The sequence below is a fragment of the Mustelus asterias genome, chromosome 7 (assembly GCF_964213995.1).
Source record: "Mustelus asterias chromosome 7, sMusAst1.hap1.1, whole genome shotgun sequence".
Lineage (NCBI taxonomy): Eukaryota > Metazoa > Chordata > Chondrichthyes > Carcharhiniformes > Triakidae > Mustelus > Mustelus asterias.
In genome coordinates, this window is record NC_135807.1 from 132,731,665 (window position 1) to 132,751,896 (window position 20,232).

Here is a 20,232-nt window from a genome sequence, read left to right on the forward strand (position 1 = left end):
ACTTTTATTAGCTCTGTACGGAGTGTATAGAGGGTGAAGGGGCATGGAAGTGCCATAGGTTGGCAGGGAGGGTGTGGGCAGACATTGTGCTTTCAACTGAGCTGCAGCTGACACAGTTGATTCCACACATTGATAGGAAGATTTGTAAAGGGATGCAGAAAGTGGAAACAAAGGGATAGATTTACAATTTGGTTTACCAGGTGTAAAAGTGAGGATTGGTTGCCTGGTATATAACCACACTGTATGTAGGGAAGCTTCTACAACAGGCAGAGGGTCTGTAATGCTAGTTTAATGTCCTGATGGCAAGTTAAAAATCCAGTGCATACTCTTTCCTGTTGGAGGTTCTTATGTTTGCTAAAATACTACAATTATTACTGATCTAAGCCATGCAGGGCTCAAGTTTTCTTAATATTGTGACCACAACCTAAGGTTATAAGTGTTCCGTGGGCTGCAGTCTTGGGCAACTGAGAAGCATTCTAGGAATGAGAGATATATGAACTTTGTCTTTTAAGTACTTTCTGCAGTTGGCTATTATCATTAAGCATATTTATTTATATCATACAAGTTAAATTCACACTGTCTTTTGTGAAAACTGTGTTTGCCAAATTACTTTCATTTGCCTACAATCACGCAACATAGAATCATAACCATGCTGAGTACTGGAGGAGGCCATTCAGCCCCTTTGTGGCTGTGCTGGCTCTTTGAAAGAGTTAATGACGATGCATATTCAAATGCATTAAAGCCACCGTGGTCTGGAAAACATGTGGACAAATGATCCCAGTTATGATGTACCAATCAGGAGCCTCTGCCAGAGGTTTCAAGGTTAGGAGGAGTTTGAAGCAAAATATTGCGGACGCTGGAATCTGAAACAAAAACAGAAAATGCTGGAAAATCTCAGCAGGTCTGACAGCATCTGTGGGGAGAAAATAGAGCCAACTTTTCGAATCAGGATGACCCTTCGTCAGAGAGAAGGCCCTTCGTCAGAGGGAACTCTTCATCTCTGACGATGTGTCATCTAGACTCGAAACATTGGCTCTATTCTCTCCCCACAGATGCTGTCAGACCTGCTGAGATTTTCCAGCATTTTCAGCTTTTGTTGGGAGGAGATTCTCCTCTTTTTGTATGAAATGTAATCAGGATAGATGCATCTCGGCTACTGATCAGAGCAGGAAGCAGTAGGGTCAGAAACTGTGGCCGAGGGAAGCCAGAAATGTCATCATCCCATGACTTCTGAATCTAATCTCCCCTGGGTATTTGTACAAAGGGTCGGGTTAATCTTCTGGCATTTCAGGCCTGTACTTCCAGGTGGTTTTTTTAAAAGAGAAAAGCCATGGGATGCAGGCATCACTGGCTGGGCCAGCACTTGGTGCCCATCCCTAATTGGCCTTAAACTGAGTGGCTTGCAAGAGCCATTTCAGAGGCAGTTCAGAGTCAACCACATTGCTGTGGGTCTGCAGTCACATGTAGGCCAGACCGGGTAAGGACAGCGGATTTCTGTCAACATTCATGAACCAGATGGACAATCAACAAGAGTTTCATGGTCACCATGGCTGAAACTAGCTTTTAATTCCAGATTTTAATAATTGAATTTAAATTCCACCCTGTTGGGATTTGAACCCCTGTATTACAGAGCATTGGTCAGGACTTCTGGATTATATTGACATTACCACTGCCCCACTGTCTTCCCTCTCCCTCCCTCCCCTGCTTCCACTCCCACCGGCTGGAAAGCTGATACTCCTTTTGAACCCAGCTCACAAATTACCCAGAGGATTCTGGGCTGTGGGAACCATAACCTCCACAGCCATGATCATTTCCCTCGAGCTTGCCCCATTTAACCTGGCAGCCGTGCATGGTAGATGGAGGTTCCAACACAAACATGATCCAGTGGGGACTGGCACTGGATGCCATGACACAGATCATAGAATCATAGAATTAACAGAAAGTGGCCATTCAACCCATCGATCCTGCACTGACTACAATCCCACCCAGGCCCTATCCCTGTAACCCCATGTCTTTACCCAGCTAATTCCCCTATTAAGGGGCAATTTATCATGGTCAATCCGCCTAACCTGCACATCTTTGGACACTTGGGGTGAAAGGGGTCAAAGGTTATGGGGAGAAAGCAGGATTAGGTTATTGAGTTGGATGATTGGTCATGATCGTGATGAATGGCGGAGCAGGCTCGAAGGGCCAAATGGCCTCCTCCTGCTCCTATCTTCTATGTTTCTATCTTTGGACACTAAGGGGCACTTTAGCATGGTCAATCAACCTAACCTTCACGCCTCTGAAGTGTGGGAGGAAACTGGAGCACCCGGAAGAAACCCACTCAGACGTGGGGAGAACATGCAAACTCCACACAGACAGTCACTTGAGGCTGGAATCGAATCCGGAACCCCAATGCTGTGAGGCAGCAGTGTTAATCACTGTGCCACTGTGCCGATAAGCTGGGTATATCCTTGTCTTTGTGAGGTTCACTCCTGGTGGAAGGTCCTGATCTGGCGATGCCTCAATTTCGAGAATTTGCATACTTACTGGGCGGCACGATGGCACAGTGGTTAGTACTGCTGCCTCACAGTGCCAGGGACACGGGTTCGATTCCCGGCTTAGGTCACAGTCTGTGTGGAGTTTGCACATTTCTCCCCATGTCTGTGTGGGTTTCCTCCGGGTGCTCTGGCTTCCTCCCATAGTCCAAAGATGTGCGGGTTAGGTGCATTGACCATGCTAAATTCACCCTCTGTGTACCCGAACAAGCGCCGGAGTGTGGCGACCAGGGGACTTTCACAGTAACTTAATTGCAGTGTTAATGTAAGCCTACTTGTGACATTAATAAATAAACTTAAAACTTACTTGTAAATCTATCCATGGCCTCACCCCTCCCTATCCCTGTAACCTCCTCCAGCCCCAACACACACTCAGATCTCTCAACTTTGTCAATTCTGACCTGTCAAGCTTTTTGACATTTTTGGGGGGGATTTATTTTGATGGAACGGGGTGAAACCCAGATGCTAAGTTCTGTGCCAATCATACACATCTGTTTGAAAGTTTGTTTCCAACAGGCGATGTTAGCCCTAGTCACTGATTACCATTATCTCAACTTGCCTGAAGGTGTTAACACAGACACCTGAAGTTTTATCACTCAAATACTGATTAGAAGCAATTTTCATGGAGCGTTATGTCATTACTTCCTGGCACGGCTTAAAGCTAACCTGTGCCTCTTAACGGGAATCTGCATTGCGACTCCTGAGGTACTGAGATCTTTGGAAATTGTACTGTGCAACAGTCAATGATGGCTTGCACAGCAAAGGTCACTGGATTGATCTCTGGGCTGGGAGGGTTGTCTTATGATGAGTGGTTGAGTAAATTGGGTCTCTGGAATTGTGAAAAACGAGAGGTGACATGGTGGCACTGCTACCTCATAGCACCCGGGACGTGGGTTCAATTCCGGCCTTGGGTCACTATCTGTGTGGAGTTTGCATGTTTCTCCACGTGTCTGTGTGGGTTTCCTCCGGGTGCTCCGCTTTCCTCCCACAGACCAAAGATGTGTAGCTAGGTGGATTAGCCATGATAAATGTGTGTAATTACGGGGATAAGCAGGGGAGAGGCCCTGGGTAAGATGCTATTTCAGAGGCCAAATGGTGTCTTCTGCATGGTAGGGATTCTATGATTCTATGACATCAGTAAAACAGAATTTGTGAACAGAATTTCCACTCACCTGAAGAGGGGGCTTGGAGCTCCGAAAGCTTGTGTGGCTTTTACTACCAAATAAACCTGTTGGACTTTAACCTGGTGTTGTTAAACTTCTTACTATCAGTAAAACATACAGAATTGTGAAGGGACTTGACAAGGTAGACACTGAGAGGATGTTTCCCTCCGATTTGGGAACCATGAAGTTGAAGACATAGCCTCAGGATAGGGATTCAATAATTTCGGACTGAGTTGGGCAGAAATCTCATTCGGAGGGTAGTGAATCTATGGAATTGTCGAAGCCGGAGTGGGGAGGATATTCCATCGTTGAGTATATTTAATGCTGAGATGGACAGATTTTTGGTCTTGCAGCAAATCAAGGGATATGGACGGCACGGTGGCACAGTGTTTAGCACTGGAATGACGGCCTAGGTTTTGTGCTCCAGTTACTGGGAGTACCCTGAAAAAGCATGTCAAAATCTGTCAAGAGAGATAATGATGTGGAGATGCCAGTGTTGGACTGGGGTAAACACAGTAAGGAGTCTAACAACACCAGGTTAAAGTCCTTTAACCTTTAAAGGACTTTAAACTGGTGTTGTTAGACTCCTTACTAAGAGGGATAATGACATCTTACATAAACCTAACAAATTTCAATTGTAAACCTCCAGCTGGCACTCACCATTCTAGATGATTGTGTCCATATAAGGGTAGGCATGTTGACACTGCTGCCTCACAGTGTCCCACGTTCAATTCCGTCCTCGGGCAACTATCTGTGTGGAGTTTGCACGTTCTCCCTGTGTCTGCGTGTGTTTCCTTCGGGCACACCGGTTTCCTCGCACACACCAAAGATGTACAGGTTCGGTGGATAGGCCATGCTAAATTGACCCTTAGTGGCCAAAGATGTATAGGTTAGATGGATTAGCCATGGTAAATGCGTGGGGTTACGGATATAGGGCGGGGTGGTGGGTCTGGCTATGATATTCTTGTAAGAGAGTCTGTGGAAACATGATGGGCCGAATGGCCTCCTTCTGCACTGCAGGGATTCTATGAAAGTGGAGTTGAGGCAGAAGATCAACTAGATTGTATTGGATGGTGGAGCAGGTTATGGGGTCACATGGTCTATTCCTGCTCCTACTTTTGATAATTATATCTTCTGAAGTGTAACGTTATGAAGAGATATTGATAGGTTAAGGTCCATATCAGCAAATGGATTTTAAAGTAGGTTAATTTGAGATCATCCACGTTGGACAGAGGAAAGATAAAGCATGGCACCTACTAAATGGTGGAAAGCTTGAAAAAGTGGCGGTCCAGAGAGATTTGGAGGTTTAGATCATTGAAATGTCATGAACAGAAACAGAAGAGAATCACCATATCTCCAGGAATGTCACCTTTCTCTCTAGAGGACCACAATATAGAGGGACAGAAGTCAAGCTTGAACTTTACAAGTCCCTGGTTAGATCACAGCTCAAGTTACTGGGCATGATGTGGAGATGGCGGCATTGAACTGGAATGGGCACATTAAGAAGTCTCACAACACCACGTTAAAGTCCAACAGGTTTATTTGGAATCACGAGCGCTTTCGGAGCGCTGCCCCTTTGTGCCTCACCTGATGAAGGTTCAAATAAACCTGTTGGACTTTAACCTGGTGTTGTGAGACTTCTTACTGGAGTTACTGAGAGCATTTCTGAATATCACACCTTCAGAAGGATATACTGACCTTGGAGGGAGTGCAGTGTAGATTCACCAGAATAATACCCGGACTCCAAGGTTCAAATACAGGGGAAAATTACACAAAGCAGGATTGTATTATCATAGAATCATAGAATCCCTACAGTGCAGAAGGAGGCCATTCAGCCCATCAAGGCTGCACTGATAACAATCCCACCCAGGCCCTAGCCCCATAACCCCACATATTTACCCTGCTAATCCCCCTGACACTAAGGGGCAATTTAACACGGCCAATCAACCTAACCTGTACATCTTTGGAGTGTGGGAGGAAACTTGAGCACCTGGAGGAAACCCCCGCAGACACGGGGAGAATGTGCAAACTCCACAAGACAGTATCTGGTGATTAGAAGATGATTTATTGATTTGGTTGACATTTCCAAGGTATCAGTTCCCTTCCAGTCGGGGAACACTTCAGCAGTTAAGGGCATTCAGCCTGCGATCTTTGGGTAATCATTTTCCAAGATGGCCTTCAAGACACACGACAACACAGAATCGGCGAGCAGACAATCGACAATGGTTTCATGGTCATCAGTGAATCCTTAATTCCAGATATTTTTCATTGAATTCAAATTCCACCATCTCCCGTGGCGGGATTCGAACCCGGGTCCCCAGGACATTAGCTGAGTTTCTGGATTAATAGTCTAGCGATAATACCACTCGGCCATCGCCCGTCCCATTGTTCCATCTGTGTTAAAAGTGAAAGTTGGCGGTTTTGAGTAGATTCTTTTTTCAGGTTTTCTGAATCTCAATCTCTGACCCAACTCCAAACCATTAGTTTTGACAAAGCGTCGTCAGCTCTTTTCTCGCTTTACAGATGCTGCCAGGCCTGCTGAGATTTTCCACCGTTTTCTTTTGGTCCCAAACCATTCGATTTGGGGAGTTAAGGTTCAGCCTAAATATTTTCATTTGTGTAGCATCTTTCTCAGCTTCAGAAAGAGGTTGGACCTGATGGCCAAGCAAATGAATGGAGTCACTGCTGTAATGTAGGAAATGCGGGAGTTAATTTGTGCACAGCAAGCTCTCACGTAACAGCAAACGTGACAATGACTAGGTAATCTGTTTTTTGTGGTGTTGATTGAGGAACAAATATTGGCTGGAGTATCCCTTCTCTTCTTCAAACTAATGCCATGAGATTTTTTGCATCCACTTGATCCATGGCACAGAATTTAATGTCTCATCTAAACTCTGCTATAATTAAACCTAGTCTTTTTCTAACCATAATCGTCCCATGAAAGAATTCTCCATGAGAACCTTTATAACAGAGTGTAGGTCTTAAACGTTAGTTCAGATACAACATAATACCTTCCATGTTTAACAAGTGATGGAAAATATTAACTAGGCGCATTTCAGGCTCTCCTCCTCTGTAATTATACATTTTATTGCTGCTTAATTACTTTGACGGTAACCGTTACTTGCTGCAATTAAAGTGCAGTGAGATATGCGGAATGGTAGTAAATCCACCCAAATTTGGATTAACACTGGAAATCCCATTTGAAATGACCGAATAAATTCAGCCAAACACAACTGCAAACCCCATAACTTTAGGGCAGCATGGTGGCACAGTGGTTAGCGCTGCTGCCTCACAGTGCACGGGACCCAGATTCGATTCTGGACTCGGGTGACTGTGTGGACATTTGCCCCGTATCTGCTTGTGTTTCCCCCTGGTGCTCCGGTTTCCTCCCACACTCCAAAGACGTGCTGCTTAGGTGGATTGGCCATTATAAATTGGCCCTCAGTGTCAGGGAGATTAGTAGGGTAAATACATGGGGTAAATATGGGGATAGGGCCTGGGTGGGATTATTGTCAGTGTAGTCTCAATGGGCCGAATGGCCTCCTTCTGCACTGTGAGGATTAGGGATTCTATAACACTTGCGTGTATGCGTGTGCATGCATGTGTCTGGGTTTGTGGTTGTATGCGTGCATGCATGTATCTTTATGCATGTGTGTGCATGCATGTATCTGTATGTATGTGTGTGCATGCATGTGTGTGTCAGTGTCTGTGTGTGCATGCATGTATCTGTATTTGTATGTATGTGCATGCATGTTTGTGTCTATTTTGTGTATGTTGTGTATGTGTAAACTTGTCCATTTTCCACAACTGGATATAGCCTGCAAATCTAAATATGTCAATGGGTGCTTTATACATCTTGGTGATGTTTCAGGTAGAAACTTCAACACAAATGGTGGAAGGAATACTCGGGTGGTGCCATGAGCAGCATGCTTGCTCCTGCACAACAATACTTTTCGCTGTATACTAATACATGTGACAATAATAAATCAAATCAAATCAAAAAAATTCTCCCAGTAGTCGCCGGAGTGTGGCGACTAGGGTATTTTCACAGTAACTTTATTGCAGTGTTAATGTAAGCCTACTTGTGACTAATAAATAATAAACCTTTACTTTTATTAGCTCTGTACGGAGTGTATAGAGGGTGAAGGGGCATGGAAGTGCCATAGGTTGGCAGGGAGGGTGTGGGCAGACATTGTGCTTTCAACTGAGCTGCAGCTGACACAGTTGATTCCACACATTGATAGGAAGATTTGTAAAGGGATGCAGAAAGTGGAAACAAAGGGATAGATTTACAATTTGGTTTACCAGGTGTAAAAGTGAGGATTGGTTGCCTGGTATATAACCACACTGTATGTAGGGAAGCTTCTACAACAGGCAGAGGGTCTGTAATGCTAGTTTAATGTCCTGATGGCAAGTTAAAAATCCAGTGCATACGCTTTCCTGTTGGAGGTTCTTATGTTTGCTAAAATACTACAATTATTACTGATCTAAGCCATGCAGGGCTCAAGTTTTCTTAATATTGTGACCACAACCTAAGGTTATAAGTGTTCCGTGGGCTGCAGTCTTGGGCAACTGAGAAGCATTCTAGGAATGAGAGATATATGAACTTTGTCTTTTAAGTACTTTCTGCAGTTGGCTATTATCATTAAGCATATTTATTTATATCATACAAGTTAAATTCACACTGTCTTTTGTGAAAACTGTGTTTGCCAAATTACTTTCATTTGCCTACAATCACGCAACATAGAATCATAACCATGCTGAGTACTGGAGGAGGCCATTCAGCCCCTTTGTGGCTGTGCTGGCTCTTTGAAAGAGTTAATGACGATGCATATTCAAATGCATTAAAGCCACCGTGGTCTGGAAAACATGTGGACAAATGATCCCAGTTATGATGTACCAATCAGGAGCCTCTGCCAGAGGTTTCAAGGTTAGGAGGAGTTTGAAGCAAAATATTGCGGACGCTGGAATCTGAAACAAAAACAGAAAATGCTGGAAAATCTCAGCAGGTCTGACAGCATCTGTGGGGAGAAAATAGAGCCAACTTTTCGAATCAGGATGACCCTTCGTCAGAGAGAAGGCCCTTCGTCAGAGGGAACTCTGGCTTGGGAGTATAATCAGGGTTGACGATCAAGGATAGGATTGGGGAGCTGTATCTGGCAGAGGTGTTATCCTCTGGGTGAAGTGTTAACTGTGGCTCTGACTGACAATGGAAGTTAAGGATCACTTTGACACTGCTTGAAATCCATTCTGCTGCTGTCCTTTGCCAATATGTCACCCGTAATTAAAAGGACCGACATACAATAAGCAATAATGAACTCGCCTTCTCCCCATTGACTCCAGTATAATCTTGCAACATGCAGTTTTGATCATCATTATTGCCTCCAAAATATTTGCCACTGTGCTGGACAAGAACCCAGTTTCTGAGGGACTGCTTTCAGATGCTAACACAGGTCCCATTGTAGAAAATGTTGGCTTCTTTGGATGATGAGATCAAACACCAATCAAGTTCAATTTATTATGTTTTCTTGTCCTGACTGAAATTTGTTGTGGGGTACAATTTCTTATGCATAGAATGGAAGCATTTCAGAGCAATATAACATCATTACAGTGCAGCACCAATATCACGGCCAAAGAGAATAAAAAAGTTAGAGATAGAAGGAAGAGTCTTAGATCTTCGCGCTCCTTTACCAGTACAGCTATATCCAATAACTACATCTGAATTGCTATGACTGTCCTCCAGGCCATCTTATCATAGAATCATTACAGTACAGAAGGAGGTCATTTGGCCCATCAAGTCTATACCGGCCACAATCCCACCCAGGCCCTATTCCCGTAACCCCACACTAGGGTCAATTTAGCATGGCCAATCCATCTAGTCTCCAGATCTTTGGACTGTGGGAGGAAACCGGAGCACCCGGAGGAAACCCACGCAGACATGGGGAGAAAGTGCAAACTCCGCACAGACAGTAACCGGGGCCAGAATTGAACCCGGGTCCCTGGCACTGTGAGGCAGCAGTGCTAACTATTGTGCCACCCTGCCACCCTACTGTGCCACCATGCCGCCCTGGTCATCACTGGTCATCAATGGTATTGAGGGGAATGGAGATAAGGCGGATACAGAGTTTTAGGAAACCCTCCAATCATGCATAGGCACAGTTGGGTTGGCAGAGACTCCACCATCCTTAACATCTCGCTATCTCTCCAGTACCAAAAGCTTCCGGCCAAGGAGAGGGTGTGCTTTTGTTGTCCCAACCCACTCCCCACTGGGGGATTCTGACACACAGATCCCCAGCTCAGCAGTAATCCTTCTAATTCTCATCTCCTCGGCTGCACACTTGCAGGTCTGGTGCTATTGAAGATCCGACTCCAGAAAGGGTGTAATTACATTCCACATCCCTGAGACGATGCAGCCAATCCAAACTGGTCCATGTCCAGCATGACTGACCATTGCTCTGGGGCACTATCTCCCACTCCACATGAAGCCATCTTGCAAAACGGCTGCCATCTCGTTGGTCCTGTTATTGTTAGCTCTTTGACTGGATGCAGCTAATCAGTCCTATGTTTGGAGACAAGTATCCCATCTTAAGCCGCAATGTCAGAGGAAGGAACTGAGCTTGTTCGAGCTCTTTCCTAACCACAGGGGGAAACCTGAGAACACCAGGAGGCAATTCTTTTTTCTTACCCTGGCCAATCCACCTAACCCGCAAATCTTTGGACTGTTGAGGAAACCAGAGCACCCAGAGGAAACCCACGCAGTTTGCACTTTCTCCCCGTGTCTGTGTGGGTTTCCTCCGGGTGCTCCGGTTTCCTCAACAGTCCAAAGATGTGCGGGTTAGGTTGATTGGCTGTGCTAAATTGACCCTAATGTCAGGGGGATTAGCAGGGGTGGGGTTATGGGGATAGGGCCTGGGTGGGATTGTGGCCGGTGCAGACTCGATGGACCTCCTTCTGCACTGTAGGGATTCTATGATTCTATGATTCATGCAGACACAGGGAGAACGTGCAAACTCCATACAGACAGACACCCAAGGTCAGAATTGAACCTGTGTCCCTGGCACTGTGAGGGTGCTCCGGTTTCCTCCCACATTCCAAAGATGTGCAGGTTAGGTGGATTGGCCATGGTTAAAAAAAAGAATTGCCCCTGAGTGTCCAAAGATATGCAGGTTAGATGGGTTATCCATGGTAAAATGTGTGGGGTTGCAGGGATAGGGAAGGGGAAAGGGCCTGGGTAAGATGCTCTGTCAGAGTATTGGTGCAACCTCAACGGGCTGAATGGCCTCCTTCTGCACTTTAGGGATTCTATGAAGTCACTTTGAGCTAGCGTTCTATGATTTATGAGGAGTTCTGGAAGACACTTTTTGAGCAAATTATCTCTCTATCCCTTTAGCCACAGAGTACGGGCGAGATGCAGGAAGGTAATCCAATCTTTTACATTGGACCTGTGAATGGAGAATAGTGTAGCATGAGGCAAAATGAACATTTTAATCTTGAGTTGCTGTCTGGGCATGAGAAAGATGGCTGCAGTCCTGTGAGAGTTAAACCTCTTACTGTATAGTGGCAGAACACAGCAAAGAGAGCCTGGATAATTCCCCAGTATCTGCCTTAAACACCACTGACTTTAAACAGGTTACCACAAATGTGCTCCACAGTATGAAAGCACATTAACAACAGAAAACCTCAATGCTTTTCTTCAGAATGCTCGGCAAGATGTATCTTTGAGTGCATGTTGTAAAAGTTAGTTAATTAACCGTTACCCTCCAATGAACTTGGGGTACTTCCACTCATATAATTGATTAGGCTCCAGCAATCCTTGGCTATTTATCTTCTTGAGCAACATGGTGGGATTTGACTCCCGAACCCCGATGTTTGTTAGGCTGGAGTGCTCAGCCGGCTGGGTTGATACGTTTAGCATCTACAGCATGGTTGTAAGTGGCAAGAGTCAAAGCAAAGCGAATGTCAAAGGCTCTCACTGGGCTGCGGTACCCAGGCCTTGTCTGCCGTCTCAACTGGACATGAGATCGTTTGGAACTATTCTGAAGACGTTTCTCCCCAGAGCCCCAACCAATATTTTTTACTCAGCCAACACCACTCGAAAACCAACTTATGTGCTCAGCATCACAATGCTGTTTGTGGGAGCTTGCTTGTGCACAAGTCATAGAATCACTCCAGTGCAGAAGGAGACCATTCGGCCCATTGAGTCTGCATCGACTCTACTGTTGTACCTGTTAATTCTCAGATACTTTCAACCAGTTTACTTACTCCAAGGTTTTACCCCGGTGCCCTTATTTGCAAGGTGGACAAAGGACAAACACAAGTAAAGGTTCAACAAGTTTATTAATAATAACACTATTAACCCTTAAATTACCCACATAAAACAAGAGGATACCCCAGATTCAAGTATACTACCCGTAAAGATGGCTTGGTTAAACTGCAGGCCCGATTCTCAGAGTCCCTCTGGTCTGTCGTCACGAAGGTGAGTCTCGATGGCCGCTTCTTCCTTCCTTCCTTCTCTGGTCAGTCTTCCGAATGGTCACGGCCGCCTCCCCTGTCGAGTCTTCGCTGCAGTGTGCCTCTGAGTGTGTCCCTTTATCCCCAGCCTGCTTGCCTTTCCAGAAACTTCTCTGGCTTCTGGCCAATGAGGTCCCAGGAGGGGGTTCCAATACCCAGTGGGTTTCTTGATGTCTGCCTGACAGGACACCAGGGTCCGCCCCCCCAGGCTTCTTGATGTCTGCCTGACAGGACACCAGGGTCTGCCCCCCAGGTGTCCATCTCCATGTTGTTGAACTTGTTCTGATGTGGAGATGCCGGCGTTGGACTGGGGTAAACACAGTAAGAAGTTTAACAACACCAGGTTAAAGTCCAACAGGTTTATTTGTGTGGCTTTTGCTACCAAATAAACCTGTTGGACTTTAACCTGGTGTTGTTAAACTTCTTACTGTGTTGAACTTGTTATCAGGTAAGGTTTCTACAGGATCTCTTGGTGACAGAAAGTCTGGCCCGATCTGGGCTTCTAACAATAGACCGATGCATTTCAATGAGGTGCCATGATCTCCTGCTAAGTTTCAAGTAGAGTGTAACGACCTTTGATGGGTGGTTGATGGGTCAAGCCCAGACACATTTGTGTATTGTACAATTGGCCTGCCTGAGGTGTGACTGTGTTTGATTTCAAAATGCCCAATTCTTTAATTTAGGATATCCAATTTTATCAGCCTTAAAACTAGGCCCTGTTTATATCACCACACTACAACAGAGCATCTTACCCAGGGCCCACCCCCCACCCTGTCACCGTAACCCCACACATTTGCCCTGCTAATCCCCTGCACCGACACATCTTGGAACACCAAGGACCGATCTACCTGACCCGCACATCTTTGGACTGTGGGAGGAAACTGGAGCACCTGGAGGAAACCCATGCAGACACAGGGAGAATGTGCAAACTCCACACAGACAGTCACCCGAGACCAGAATCGAACCCGCGTCCCTTGCGCTGTGAGGCAACAGTTCGAACCACGATGCCGCCGTGACGCACGAGAGGCAGGTCATGTAATGGGGCAGATGTTAACTTTAGGGCAAGGAATTCCGTTTTTTTTCAGAATTACACTCAAAGTTGCAATTATCCCAGTGTACCCTGAGCTCTCATGCCATATATATAGATATTGAATTATGTGAAAATGAGTTTAAAGTACATTCATTTGCGTCACAAGTAGGCTGACATTAACATTGCAATGAAGTTACTGTGAAAATCCCCGAGTCGCCACACTCCGGTGCCTGTTCGGGTACACTGAGGGAGAATTTAGCATGGCCAATGCACCTAACCAGCACGTCTTTCGGACTGTGGGAGGAACCCATGCAGCCACCCAGAGAATGTGCAGACTCCGCACAGACAGTGACCCAAGCCTGGAATCGAACCCGGGTCCCTGGCGCTGTAAGGCAGCCATGCTAACCACCGTGCCTCCACGTGAAGATGCAAAGAGATAATCACCTTTGTTCACCATCTACCCAAACAGTTAAGCCAGGGCCAGGGCAACCATAGACATCGCATAACTTTGAAATCCACCTTCACCTTTGAACCAACTTCCATGGCAGGACAGTAAGTAACAGAATTAGGTGTCTTGTGAGTCACTCCCAGACCATAACTTGTAAAAAGAGTCAGTCCTTTACAACCTCTCTCTCTCTGTCTCCCACTCTCCCTCTCTCAGCCCTGAAGCACTAAAACTGGATGACACATTTGTTATTGTCTGAAAAATGATCGCTGCTGGAGTTGCAGCAATAATTGGTGTGAGATTATGTTATAGACAGCTGAAAGGTAAGAACGTAAATGGGATCAGTGACACAGCTTCTTGTTTTCCACTCTGTCAGTTTTTCTCTCAGCTATGGATTTGTTGTCATCGACTCCTGATGAACCCACTGACACCTCTGTCACAAAATGAATTTTTCACTCCTCACTTGATTGACTCCATTTGTTGGATGTAACTCGCAAAGTCACAAAAACAGACGCCCATCACCACCCCCCCCCTTCTCCGTTTTGAGCCAAGGCGCTGATGTGTTAGGCCTTTCTGACTTTGAGTTTCTTCAAGAAAGAAATAGCTTCCATTGATACGGTGTCGTTCATGACTGCAGGATGCCCCAGCACACTCCACAGCCAGTGAAGTACCTTGGGAAATGCAGTCATCCTTGTGGTACAGGAAATTCGGCAGCCAATTTGCACACAGCAAGCTTCCACAAAAACCACAAGGGTATAGAATCATAGAAAGCCTACAGTGCAGAAGGAGGCCATTCGGCCCATTGTGTCTGTACTGACAATTGCACCTAGGCCCTTTCCCCGTAACATTACATATTTACCCTGCTGCTCCCTCTGACACTAAGAGGTAATTTAGCATGGCCAATCAACCTAATCCGCACAGCTTTGGACTGTGGGAGGAAACTGGAGCACCCCGAGGAAGCCCACGGAGACACAGGGAGAACGTGCAAACTCCGCACAGACAGTGACCCAAGCCGGGAATCAAACATGGGTCCCTGGCGCTGTGAGGCTGCAGTGCTAACCACTGTGCCACCGTGCCATATAAACGATCAGATCAGGCATTTTCTTTTGGTGTTTGAGGAAGTAACGTTGGCCAGTTTATTCATTTGTTGGACATGGGCATTGCTGGCTGGCCAGCATTTATTGCCCATCCCTAGTTACCCGAGGGCAGTTGCGACTCAACCACAATGCTGTGACTCTGGAGTTACATGTAGGCCAGACTGGGTAAGGACGGCAGATTTCCTTCCCTAAAGGACATTAGTGAACCAGATGGGTTTTTCTGACAATCGACAATAGTTTAATGGTCATCAGGGCGGCACGGTAGCACAGTGGTTAGCACTGCTGCTTCACAGCTCCAGGGACCTGGGTTCGAAACCCGGCTCGGGTCACTGTCTGTGTGGAGTTTGCACATTCTCCTTGTGTCTGTGTGGGTTTCCTCCAGGTGCTCCGGTTTCCTCCCACAGCCCAAAGATGTGCGGGCTAGGTTGATTGGCCATTCTAAATTGCCCCTTAGTGTCCTGGGATGCATAGGTTAGCGGGATTAGTGGGTAAATATGTAGGGATATGGGGATAGGGCCTGGGTGGGATTGTGGTTGGTGCAGACTTGATGGGCCGAATGGCCTCTTTCAGCAGTGTAGGATTCCAAGAGTAGATTCTTAATTCCAGATTTCTCTTATTGAATTCAAATTCCACCAGCTGCTGTGGCGGGATTCGAACCTGGGTTGCCAGAACATTAGCTGAGTTTCTGGATTAATGGTCGAGCGATAATACCATTAGGCCATTTCCTGTGGGTGGATCTCCCCTGCTTCTAGTCAAAATAGCACCATGGGATCGTTTACATCCACCAGAAAGGGCTGAAGGGACCTCAATTTAACATCTCACCTGAGAAAGGGTACCTCCAACCGTGCAGCATTCCCTCAAGTACTGCACTCGAGAATTAGATTACGTGCTGAATTCTCTGTTGGAGGCCCAAGGGAAAAATGCAATTTAAGGCAGCAGGTTTCAAAACAGAGCAACAAATTCATAATGGGGATTAAACATACACATTAGATACTTTAACAGGATTGCAAAAAGCTTTGTTGGATTGCCTAGGTTAAAAAAGACACAGTGAGGGACAATGTAACTCAATATTTACCTACTGAAGTATCTTAGTGAGGACAAAGACCGATGAAAGTAGACGGTGGGATTGTTTTGGGCTGCATTAACAACTCATTTAATTATTATTGTTTTGAATCTCCTTTTACACGGGGCTGTGTATGAAATCTAGTTCTAAGAATGCAGCTGGTGCTAACCTGGGACAGGCAGGTTGGGTGAAAGTTGGTCAATGGGTGGCATGGTGGCATAGTGGTCAGCACTGCTGCCTCACAGCACCAGGGGCCTGGGTTCAATTCCCGGCTTGGGTCACTGCCTGTGCGGAGTTTGCACATTCTTTCCGTGTCTGTGTGGGTTTCCTCCGGGTGCTCCAGTTTCCTCCCACAGTCCAAAAGACGTGCTGGTTAGGTGCGTTGGCCATGCTAAATCCTCCCTCAGTGTACCCGAACCGGCGCCGGCGTTGGTGACTAGGGGACTTTCACAGTAACATCATTACAGTGTGAATGTAAGCCCACTTGTGACAAATAAAAATAAACTATCATGCAAACCAGCCTCCCATCCATTGACACTGTCCACACTTCCTGCGGCCTCAGGAAAGCAACCAGCATAACTAGGGACCCACCTAGACATTTTCTCTTCCACCTTCTTCCATCAGGAAAAAGATACAAAAGTCTGAGGTCACGTGCCAACCAACTCAAGAACAGCTTCTTCCCTGCTGCCATCAGACTTTTGAATGGACCTACCCCGCATTAAGTCGATCTTTCTCTACACCCTAGCTATGACTGTAACACGACTCTCGTTTCCTTCTCTATGAACGGCATGCTCTGTCTGTACAGCATGTAAGAAACAATACCTTTCACTGTATACGAATACATGGAACAATAATAAACCAAATCAAATCAAAGCAATGTTTAAGGAACTAAGGCAAGCAATGTATTGGAACCACCCATTGCAAGTGTCCTGACGAGTGGCTTTGCACACCATGCACTCACTCGGCGCCGTTCAAATGCAGCTTTCTCCATTCTGACATTAAGCCTGGCAAGCTCACCTCAGGTCAAACTAAGCCACACAGATGGACTGAGCATCAGCCAGTAACCACTCCGCCATAGCCGCAGAATTGTCTGTGTCCTGCCAAAAGCAATAAATCACAGGTTGAGGCATAGATTCAGCGTGGCTGCATTGCTAGATTTGTAAGACCTGTTCTGGCTGACAAAGAACAGCCAATCTTCATGATTAGTAATCCCAATTTCTGTCACGCTTCTCTGCGATGGGGTTGGACGGTCTGGTTGAAGGAATGGACTTGGCCGCAGTCAGCCTGTTTATTGTTGCTAGTGTCACTCCAGGACAGGCTCAATATAAGTTACTGTCTTACCGATGGATGGAATTGGGCTTGCCAGCTTTCTCTTTGGCTTCACTCCTTCGTTGACGTTCCAATACAGCAGAGATTTCCATCTAGTGACCTAGCTGAGAATGAGTGAAACCGGAGCTCAGTGTTAGGTTCAACTCTGAGTTCAGGCGAGGCTGTGATTATGATTAAATATTGGAGAATCCAAGATGTTCAACATCTCCTCTGGCACAGTATTAATGTGCAGCCATTGGAGGGTACCCGTATCATTACTAAAGGGTCGATTTTAACTCCTGGTGAGAGTGGTGTGAGAAAGGCGCCTCGGCCAACAGCAATTATCTGCAATGAGAGGTATGGGAGATATTAATCTCTTCTGTTTATAAGCCCTAACCATCTCCCACCCAAATCCAGCAGTAAGTGCCAGATGTCCAGTGGGATTTTGGACACCAGGAAGCCGTCCCGGAGGATGTGAAGGCATGAGACTTGGAAAGTGGTTGTGGGGCAGCTAGGGGAGGGGAAGGTCAGGGAGCCATCACTCTTGGCAGAGGGACCCCTCAGGTGGGTGAGGTTTCATTGTCATCAGGATTGGAAAGTTTCATTATGAGGAGAACCTGAGTGTATCTACTGGAGCCGAGGGAAACAAAGGACATTAGACCAGAGGTTTTTTTAAATGATGAAGTTTTTTGATAAGGTGGATGGGGAAAGAACATTTCTTTGAGGTGAGAAGTCAGAGAAATCATCAATTTAAGATTACAGAGTGTGAGGCTGTGTGATTGAGAGTGAAGGAGAAATCTGGAGACCACAGGAACATTTCAATGGACTGATCAGGTGGGCAGATGGACCTAGGAGTGTCTATCCAAAGGTCCGTGAAAGTGGCAGGACAGGGAGACAAGCATGCAGGCTATTTTCCTTTATTAGTCAAGGCATAGAACAAAGTGATGTCACAGGTGGATAGGGTCGTAAAGAGTGCCTTTGGTACATTGTCCTTTATAAATCGGAGTATCGAGTATAAAAGTTGGAGTGTTATGGTAAGGTTATATAAGGCATTGGTGAGGCCGAATTTGGAGTATTGTGTACAGTTTTGGTCACCTAGTTACAGGAAGGATGTAAATAAGATTGAAAGAGTGCAGAGAAGGTTCACAAGGATGTTGCCGGGACTTGAGAAGCTGAGTTACAGAGAGAGATTGAATAGGTTGGGACTTTATTCCCTGGAGCGTAGAAGATTGAGGGGAGATTTGATAGAGGTGAATAAGATTTTGATGGGTATAGATAGAGTGAATGCAAGCAGGCTTTTTCCGCTGAGGCTAGGGGAGAAAAAAACCAGAGGGCATGGGTTAAGGGTGAAAGGAGAAAAGTTTAAAGGGAATATTAGGGGGGGCTTCTTCACGCAGAGAGTGGTGGGAGTGTGGAATGAGCTGCCGGATAAAGTGGTAAATGCGGGGTCACTTTTAACATTTAAGAAAAACTTGGACGGGTTCATGGATGAGAGGGGTGTGGAGGGATATGGTCCAAGTGCAGGTCAGTGGGACTAGGCATAAAATGGTTCGGCACAGACAAGAAGGGCCAAAAGGCTTGTTTCTGAGCTGTAATTTTCTATGGTTCTATGGTTCTATAAGGAAATTTGATATTTCCACTACGACACTCACCAACTTTTACAAATGCACCATAGAAAGCATTCTTTCTGGTTGTATCACAACTTGGTATAGCTTCTGCTCTGCCCAAGAGTGCAAGAAACTACAAAGGGTCGTGAATGTAGCCCAATCCATCACACAAACCAGCCTCCCATCCATTGACTCTGTCTACACTTCTCGCTGCCTTGGCAAAGCAGCCAGCATAATCAAGGACCCCACGCACCCCAGATATTTTCTCTGCCACCATCTTCCGTTGGGAAAAAGATACAAAAGTCTGAGGACGTGTACCAACCGACTCAAGAACATCTTCTTCCCTGCTGCCATCAGACTTTTGAATGGACCTACCTTATATTAAGTTTATCTTTCTCTATGACTTTAACACTACATTCTGCACTCTCTCCTTTCCTTCTCTATGAACCGTATGTTTTGTCTGATTAGCGCGCAAGAAACAATGCTTACAACTATATCCCAGTACATGTGACAATAATAAATCAAACCAATCAAATCAAAGTTATGCTCAAACAGTATAAAATACCAGTTAGACAATAATTAGAGTCCTGCGTTCAGTTCTGCGTTACAGGAGTGTCACTGGCCGAACAATCTTCAGATATTTCATCAAGGAGCTTCTTCACAACATAAGGTCAGAAGTGAGGATGTTTGCTGATGATGTGTAGGTTAGGTGGATTGGCCATGCTAAATTGCCCCTTAGTGTGCCAAGATATGTATGTTAGATGGATTAGCCATGGGTAATATGTGGGGTTACAGGGATAGGGTGGGGGAAAGGGCCTAGGTAAGGTACTCTTTCAGAGAGAGAGGTCCACCAACCCGCCTGACCTGCATGTCTTTGGACTGTGGGAGGAAACTGGAGCACTTGAAAGAAACCCAGGCAGACACGGAGAGAATGTGCAATCTCTATACAGTCACCCAAAGCTGAATCGAACCTGGGACCCTGGTGTGAGGCAGCAGTGCTAACCATTGTGCCACCATGCTGCACATGGGATTAGAAACATAGAAACTAGAAGCAGGAGGAGGCTATTCAGCCTTTTGAGCCTGCTCTGCCATTCATTTTGATCATGGCAGATCATAAATTCAATATCCTGATCCCCCCATACCCCTTGATCCCTTTAACCCCAAGAGCAAAGCTAATTTCTTCTTGAAATCACACAACTATCAATGGCCTCAACTACTTTCTGTGGCAGTGAATTCCACACATTCAACACCCTCTGGGTGAAGAAATTTCTCCTCACCTCAGTTCTAAAATGTTTACCCCTTATCCTCAAACTATGATACCTAGTTCTGGATTTCTCCTACCATTGGGAACACTCTTTCTAAATCTATCCTGTCTAACCCTATTAGAATTTTATATGTTTCTATGAGATCACCTCTCATTCTTCTAACCTCCAGTGAATATAATCCTGGAAATATGAGTTTTAGATTG